General features: G+C 36.9%; 1 protein-coding gene across 1 annotated transcript in view; it reads left to right on the top strand.

Moving 5' to 3' along the window:
* LOC121920581 (taste receptor type 2 member 41-like) overlaps positions 1 to 8,183 on the top strand; it is a 13,910-nt gene that overhangs the window by 1,077 nt on the left and 4,650 nt on the right. The gene's annotated exons all lie outside the window — the stretch shown is intronic.

Genomic DNA, 8,183 nt, shown 5'->3' with positions numbered 1-8,183 from the left:
CTGAAAGAAATGTGTGCTCACATCTTAAACATCAGACACAGAACATGGCAAAAAGGTCAGCAGACACTCAACACTTACGTGTAAAGGGGAAAAGACATTCTTTCCTCGTCTCATTTATGTGAGTGCATGTGTCTGCACATGTATTTGTATGTATATATGAACAGTAGATAACCAGAACTGAACTAATATTAACTATGATTAGGGAGCTTGGTTTGTGCATAAATCCTCATCCTTACTGATCTTGGAAATACTGAACTGATGCATGTATAAGCTGGACATTGCTCCTTCCATAAACCTGCAGTCTTGGAATTTCTGATTGGTCTTAAATCTGCTGTAAGGGATATTGCTGTCTAGATATTTGTTGTTATTGTGTATCTTCAAGTCCTTTCCAACATATGGTGACCTTAAGGCAGTGCTTCTCAATTATTTTCTGTCATGCCCCCCCCTAGGAAGAAGAAAACATTTCGCGCCCCCCGTGTGACTAAATAGTATCATTTGTCTATAAAATTGTTATAAGTACATCTCTGCATAACAGAGCTTCGCACCCCCCTTTACGGAGCCTCGCACCCCCCTGGGGGGCCCGCCCCACTATTTGAGAAAGGCTGCCTTAAGGCAAGGCTATCATATGATTTCTTGGCAATATTTTTTCCAAGGGTATTTGTCATTGTTTTCTTGAGAGACTTTAACTTGCCCAAGGTCAGCCAGTGGATTTCCATTTGAATTATGGTTGCCCAGAGTCCTAATCCAACACTCAAACCAGTACTGACTCTCATCTAGATAAACAGTTTTCTAATTATCTACTGTGGTCCTTCATTCTGCAAAGCTCAGTACTATCTGTAAATCAATACAACAAATGTCAGAGCCAATAAAAAGCAGAAAACTGATTTGCTGGCAAACTTCATGTGGCATTTCTTTTCTCCCATTACCCCTCCTTTTGAGTATAAAGTCTTGAATATGTTTCTGTATTCTATTCTGATGGCAAATGTATAGATGGTTTTGCAGAACCTTGACTCTGGGACACTTCCTCAGGGTGTAGTGGAGTCTCCTTCCTTGGAGGTCTTTAAGCAGAGGCTGGATGGCCATCTGTGGGGGATGCTTTGATTGAGAGTTCCTGCATGTCAGGAGGTTGGACTGGATGGTTCTTGTGGTCTCTTCCAACTCTATGATTCTATTATTCTAACTCAATCACATCATATTCTCCCAGCGCTCTAAATACCCATTATATAGGAACCTTCTGTCAGCCTTCATACCTTAAACATGTAACAGTACCTAAGAGCCAAAGCAGATGGGCCAAATAAAGTGGATGGCAGCCATGCTGAGGGCGCCTAAGTGGCCAAAAGCCAGCTGGAATAGAAATGGTAGTTTGAGACTGCTGGTGGGTCATCTGGCCACTGCTGTCCTGGAGCGATTGCAGCCAGAGCAATGTATTTCTCTCAAATCTACTTTATGGTTGATGTGCTGGACTACCTTCGTCTGCTAAGACCTTGCCATTATGGATGGCTATTAGCTGAAACATTGCCACACATCTTGTTATCTTGTGTCTTTTATAACCAGTGTCATAGCCACCCAATCTCCTCTTTATTGAGCTATATGCCAAGTCATTCTGAAATGTTTTATATCAATCTGTTACTGGAATGTAAATGTATGTGCACCATCTTATCATTGCCAATTTTTTTGTTTTCAGCTGTCAAAATTAGACAGAATGAATTATTAAAAAGGGGATGACTGTTTGGTAAAATACTCCTGACCAAAATAATTAATTTGTTTTATATCATTCTATTAATCTGATTTTATACAATCTCTTTGTACCTTTTAGGCAAATTTTATATTCCTTATACTCTTTTAAGCTTTTGAGTGACATTTTAGATCCATTGATAATAAATAAATATTAATTGATTGACTGACTGATTGATTTATTGAGTTTTAGATACTGTTATACAAGAGTTAGCAATGGTGAAGGGGGCAGGACTATTTTTCATCTCCCTCATCCCTTGAGGGCATCACACCAACATGACCAGAAGTGTCATCACAGAATTGTGATAATTTAAAAATATAGTATTACAAATATTAAAGAAAAAGAAAGAAAGAAAGAAAGAAAGAAAGAAAGAGGCATAAACAACAACAAGAAGAAGACGACTTCCAATCTTCCATTTGGTGGTTATAAACACATATAATGATTCATACCTTTCTCTGCAAAACTACAACATAGTCACTTCTATCAATAGCTGATTCTGTCTAACCATCAAAACCAAAAGTTATCAAATCATTTTCTTTCTTCTTTTCAAAAACTCCAGTATTTAAGAAGCACATATAATGGTATCCCTCTAGTACTAATGATATCCCTCTAATACTAATTCCTCTCTTGATTTAATTTTATATTTCCCTTGACAAATCTCCATGAAGTCTTGATATGTTAGCCATCTTTCTTAACTTATTACGTATTTCTCTTCTCTAAATTTTTTATTGTGCTGAGGCAGCTTCAGACACAACCTGGCTTTATATCTATTCCACATTCTCAACAAGGCATCTCACAAAATGATTTTTAAAAGGTACATATACTTTGAGTTATCATACTATAAATATCCAAGCATCCAAACCTTAGGCCATGCTTTTCCAATTCTATTAATCTTTGATTTGTCAACATTACTCATTCTTTCATCTAAACCAAACAGCAGGCTACAAAATACAACTTTAAATCTGGTTAAACCCAATACTGTATATTTAACTCATTTCCCCCTTGCCATACAAACTTGGATATATCTTTTTGCCATCGCTTAAATGGTAAACCAGTGGTCAAATAAGTTATTACTGTATATGAAATAATAACCTCATTCTAGGAGAAATATTTATTTTTAAAACAGAAATTTTCCCCAGCAGTGACCGATTTAATATTTCCTTCTTAATTTCATTCCATCTCTTAACATAATTATTTTGAAACATCATACAATTTATATTCATTGTGGTAATACCTAAGTATTTAACTTTCTTTTAACTGTTAAAATTGATTTTATCCATCAACTCAACATGATCTTCTATATTCATATTTTTCATTAATATCTTTGCCTTTTGATGATTAATCTTAAGTTCTTCGAGTATACTAAAATCTTCTAATTTTCCGAATAACACTTTATACCGTCCAAAGGATTTCCCAAAACTATCACCACATCACCACATCATTAACTTTTTAAAATCTTTATTCCTGATAGTCTTTCATCTTGTCTTATATCTCTTTCAGAACCTCAAGAAAGAAAATAAACAAAAGTAGAGATAACTCGCATCCTTGTCTTGTTCCTTTTTTGAATCTCATAAGGTTTTGCCAATTCTGGTCCAAAACACACTGCAGAAACAATCTAGCTTGAAACTGCTTTCACTGCCCTGACTCAGTGCTGGGAAGTCCTGGGAATTGTAGTGTACTGTGGCACAAGAGGTCTCTGACAGAGAAGGCTAAATGTATCACAAGACTATATTTCCCAGAATTCGCTAGCATTGAGACAAGGCAGTTAAAGCTGTTTCAAACTGGATTATTTCTGCAGTGTGTTTTGGACCTATTTGTACTTTCTGTGAGGTATAGATCAATTCACCCCATTTAATAAAATTATCTCCAAAGTTCGTGTCTTCCACAACACTAAACAAGAAAGTCCAGTTCAAGTTGTCAAGAAGTTTCTTTGCATCTAGAGAATCAATGCTGTGTACTTCTCAAAATGGTGTCCTAAATATTACAAAATATCCAACACATTTCTAATGTTGTCTTGTAATTGTCTTTAAGGTAAAAAAAAACTACATTAGTCTCCATGAATATAGTCCCACACAATTATTTTCAATCCTTCTGCTAAAAGTATTGCAAACCATTTGTAATAATTATGTTTAATTTAATGAGTTTAAATGGTTTTATTTTTTAAAATCTATGTTATAACCTGCTTTGAGCCTTGGGGAGAGGCGAGAAATTATCATCATCATCACCACCACCACCACCACCACCATCATCTTCATCATCAAAAATGATATTGGTCTATATTTTTTTGTTAATCTCAATTCTTGATCCTTTTTAGTATTAATGTTAGATTAGCAACTTTTCAACTATCAGTAATCTTTCCATTCTGCAAAATAGGGTCTATAGTTTGTTACAAAGGTAATACAAGTTCTTCCTCAAAGCATTTATAATAAAGAGCTGGCAAACCACCTGTTCCAGGTGTCTTTTCTTATTGTTATTTTTGATGATATCACAAACCTTCCTCACATTTATGGGACCATTCATAATCTGTCATTGATGTTCTGTAATTTTTGGTAAATTCTGTTTACCAAAATATTCATCTATTCTCTCAAAATAAAATTCTTTCTACTTAAATAAAGATTAATAATACTGATGAAAATCTTTTTGTATATTATATTGTCTGTTATTACAGCACCTCCTTTTTGTAACTTTAATATTACTTTCTTTTCTTTTACTTTTTCCAGTTTATATGCAACCACTTGCAAATTCATTTTTGTTTGTTTGTTTTACAGAATTAATCTTTCTTTCCCTGCCGCTCACAGTCAATATAGGCAACTGCCTCTGTAAAAAATTAATTTGGTTCATAATAACTGTATTTGATGCAGATTTCATTAATTCTTCCTTTATTTACATCTTATCGAGAATGAAATTCATTTTCTCTTGCTTTTTCTTAAGTTAAAAATTATGTTGTTTGAAGCACCTTCTCATGAAAGCTTTATTTGAGTGCCAGACTATTCTAACATCTGCACCTTTATTCAAATTATTCTTTGAAAAATTCTTTTAATTTCTTTTTTCAATTTTCTACCATCTTTTCCTCCCATTACAGTATTTCATTTGGTTTCCATCTAAAAGCCCTCTCTACACTAATGCAGGGAACATGGGAAGATGAACTTGAACTTCTAGCACAACAAAGCAAATATGATATAGTAGGCCTCACTGAAACCTGGTGGGATGAGTCTCATGACTGGAATGTAGTAATAGATGGGTATAACCTTTAAAGAGAAATAGGCCAAACAGGAAAGGAGGAGTAGCAGCATTATATGTCACGGAGGTTTACATCTGTGAAGAGATCCAGCATTTAAATCCTGGAAGCCAGGTGGAAAGCATCTGTATAAAAATAAAAGGGAAGGGAAACAACAGGGATTTTGCAAAGTTGAAGGCTTTCATGGCCGGCATCCATAGTTTTTTGTGGGTTTTTTGGGCCATGTTCTAGAAGACTTTATTCTTGAAGTTTCACTAGCATCTGTGGCTGGCATCTTCAGAGAAATGAAGATGCCAGCCACAGATGCTGGAGAAACGTCAGGAATAAACTCTTCTAGAACATGGTCACATAGCCCGAAACCCCCCCAAAAATGGCTATTATTGTGGGAGTCTACTACAGACCCTCCACAATAGTCAGACTAAGGAACTGGATGATGCCTGTCTAGAACAGATGACCACATACTCAGAAAGGAGAGATGTAGCAGTGACAGGTGATTTCAACTATCTAATATTTGTTGGACATCAAACTTAGCCAAAACATTAAGGTCTAGCAATCCTTACTTGCATGGAAGACAATTTCATCATCCAAAAGGTGAATGAGGGAACAAGGGGATCAGCCATTTTAGATCTGATCCTAACCAACAAGGATGACCTGGTTAATGGGGTGCAAATGGGGGGATCCTCAAGAGGGAGTGATCATGTTCTCTTGGAGTTTGTTATACAGTGGAAAGGAAAAGCTAGGCATAGTCAGACACGTTTTCTAGACCTTAGGAGAACTGATTTCAGTAAACATAGAGAAATACTGGTGTGATCTTGTTGTCAGGAATAATAAAAGAGAAGGGAGTTCAGGATGGATGGGAGTTTCTCAAAAGGGAGATACTGAAGGCACAATTTCAAACAGTTCCAGTGAGAAAGAAAAACGGGAGGTGTCTCAAAAAACCAAGATGGATGACTAAAGAATTTTCAACCGAGCCAAGTTTTAAATGAAACATGTATAAGAAATGGGAAAAGGGGGGAATCACCAAAGAGGAATTCAAACAAATAGCACATGTAAAGGCAAAGTCAGAAAAGCAAAAGAACAGAATGAGCTCAGGCTTGCTATGTGGGGAAATTCTTCCCTTATGTGCTGAGAGATTCTTCCTACATGCTGAAAGACCTTATTTGCGCACCCACGAAAACATGTGGAGCCTTTTATCTGTTAGATTAAAAGGAAGGATCTCCTGCTAGTTAGACATAAAAGTTAACCTTGATCTTCCCTTCAGGAAATTACAAACGTTAACTATTACAAAGTACACAAACACAAAGGTCGAGGCACAGATAGTTAACCAGCCATGCCATGATTAACAAACTATCCTGCCTTTCTTACTTGTTTGTATCTGTCTATAAAAGGAATGGACTTGCCTAGTTCGTTATCAATTGAGGTGACCACACTTACAATTCTATTGACCACTAGGTCAATTGTATTGGCCACAGGCAGCAATTGATTTGACCAGTAATGTCAACTGAGCTGATCAGAATCAATTAAACTGTTCATACCAGATGGCTGGTCTTGTCTGATTTCTCTACATTGCTGGAGAGGTTAAGAACAATAGAAAGGGATTTTTATGTCAGGACCATGTTGTAAACAGGTCTGATAAAATGACATAGAGGTGGCCACTAGGTGGAGTTGTAGTGGAACTTACTATAGTTCTAGTGGCAGGTACATGCATCTGCGTTTTGTCACCATGGCAAAAAGATGGGACCAATGGAGGAAACATGGAAATGGTTATAAAACAAGACACAAAAAAGACTGTAACTGCCTCAGAGGTTGTTGTTATGGTTTGTTGATAGGTAAAATAATTGAGAGTATTCAAGATGGATGTCTTATATCTGTGTAATCTTTGTAAATAGTTATGTAACAAAGATTAAAGAACCATCATTTGAGAGAAACCTTGCTGTACTGAAATTAATTCCTGTGTGTGAGAGGAAGTTTGCTACGCAACTCAGATTCTTCACAGACCTTCTTCTGGGCGTCTTGTCCGAGTATATAAACTCTGCTTGTGTTCTCTTCGACAATGGTTATGAACCCAGCATGCGCCTTCCTGACAATGGTTATGGGCCCAGGTGTGCGCATAGACAAAGTTTGAATAATCTACATTGGTCAGGCCTCATCTGGAGTAGTATGTTCAGTTTTGCATACTTCATGAGAGGAAGGATATAGAAAAATGGAGCAGGTTAGGAGAAGGATGATAAGAGGTATGAAAAACAAAACATAAGGGGAAAGGTTGAGGGCACTGGGCATGTTCATCTGGGGGAAGAGAAAACTGAGAGGTGACATGATCACATTCTTCAAATACTTCAAGGTCTGCCACAAAGAAGAAGGAGGAGGCCTTTTCTTCGCTGCCCTAAGGGTAGGGCAAGGTCTAAGGGTTTTAAGTTACAGGTGGGTAGATTATGATTGAACATTAGAAGGAACTTCTTAGCAGCAAGAAGTATTTGACAACTGAACCAATTACTTAGAGAGGTATTGGAGTCTCTTTCTCTGGACGTCTTTTGTTAGGGATGTTCTAGAGCTCACACTTTAAATATAAGAAAACTGGCTTTATAAAGAAAAGGGCAGAAAACATGCATTTCACATCTCCAAGGAGAAAAACACAAGCCGTACATTTTCCCACATATGTGTGTGAGAGAAGTAGAGAACAGTAATCCCAATGTGGAGATTGATAATCCTCACAAAAGAATCTGTTCCCAAACTTTGGTCTTCCAGATGTTTTGGACTTCAGCTCCCACAATTCCTGACTGTGGGTCAAGTTGGCAGGGGCTTCTGGGAGTTGAAGTCCAAAATATCAGGAGGACCAACGTTTGAGAATAACTGAGTCTAGATGGATTTCTTCCCATGATAGAGGGTTGGATTCAATGACCAAGGGCAGATGGAGTGGCATCTCTTCCTCCTCCCCCTTTATGGTATCGCTTCTCATTGTCTTTCTCCCACACATTTGCAAACATAGTCCATATACTATAACTCTATGAAACCAATTTTTGAATACACCTTCTTTGTACCATCATTTATTAAAACTACAAGCTTCAAACTGTGCTGCTGCATGAAGGTCATTGCAAATAACTCGCCACCTCATCTATCACTGTATGATTTTCCTTTTTTTGTTTTTTTGATTAGAAAAAGAACACTTTATCCAAATAAACATAAACCTTCTGCTGGGATCACAAACAATAC

Source organism: Sceloporus undulatus, chromosome 2, assembly GCF_019175285.1.
Source record: "Sceloporus undulatus isolate JIND9_A2432 ecotype Alabama chromosome 2, SceUnd_v1.1, whole genome shotgun sequence".
In the NCBI taxonomy this organism is placed as follows: Eukaryota; Metazoa; Chordata; class Lepidosauria; order Squamata; family Phrynosomatidae; genus Sceloporus; species Sceloporus undulatus.
Note: the sequence above shows the minus strand (reverse complement) of the source record. Positions and strands in the feature narration are given on the sequence as shown.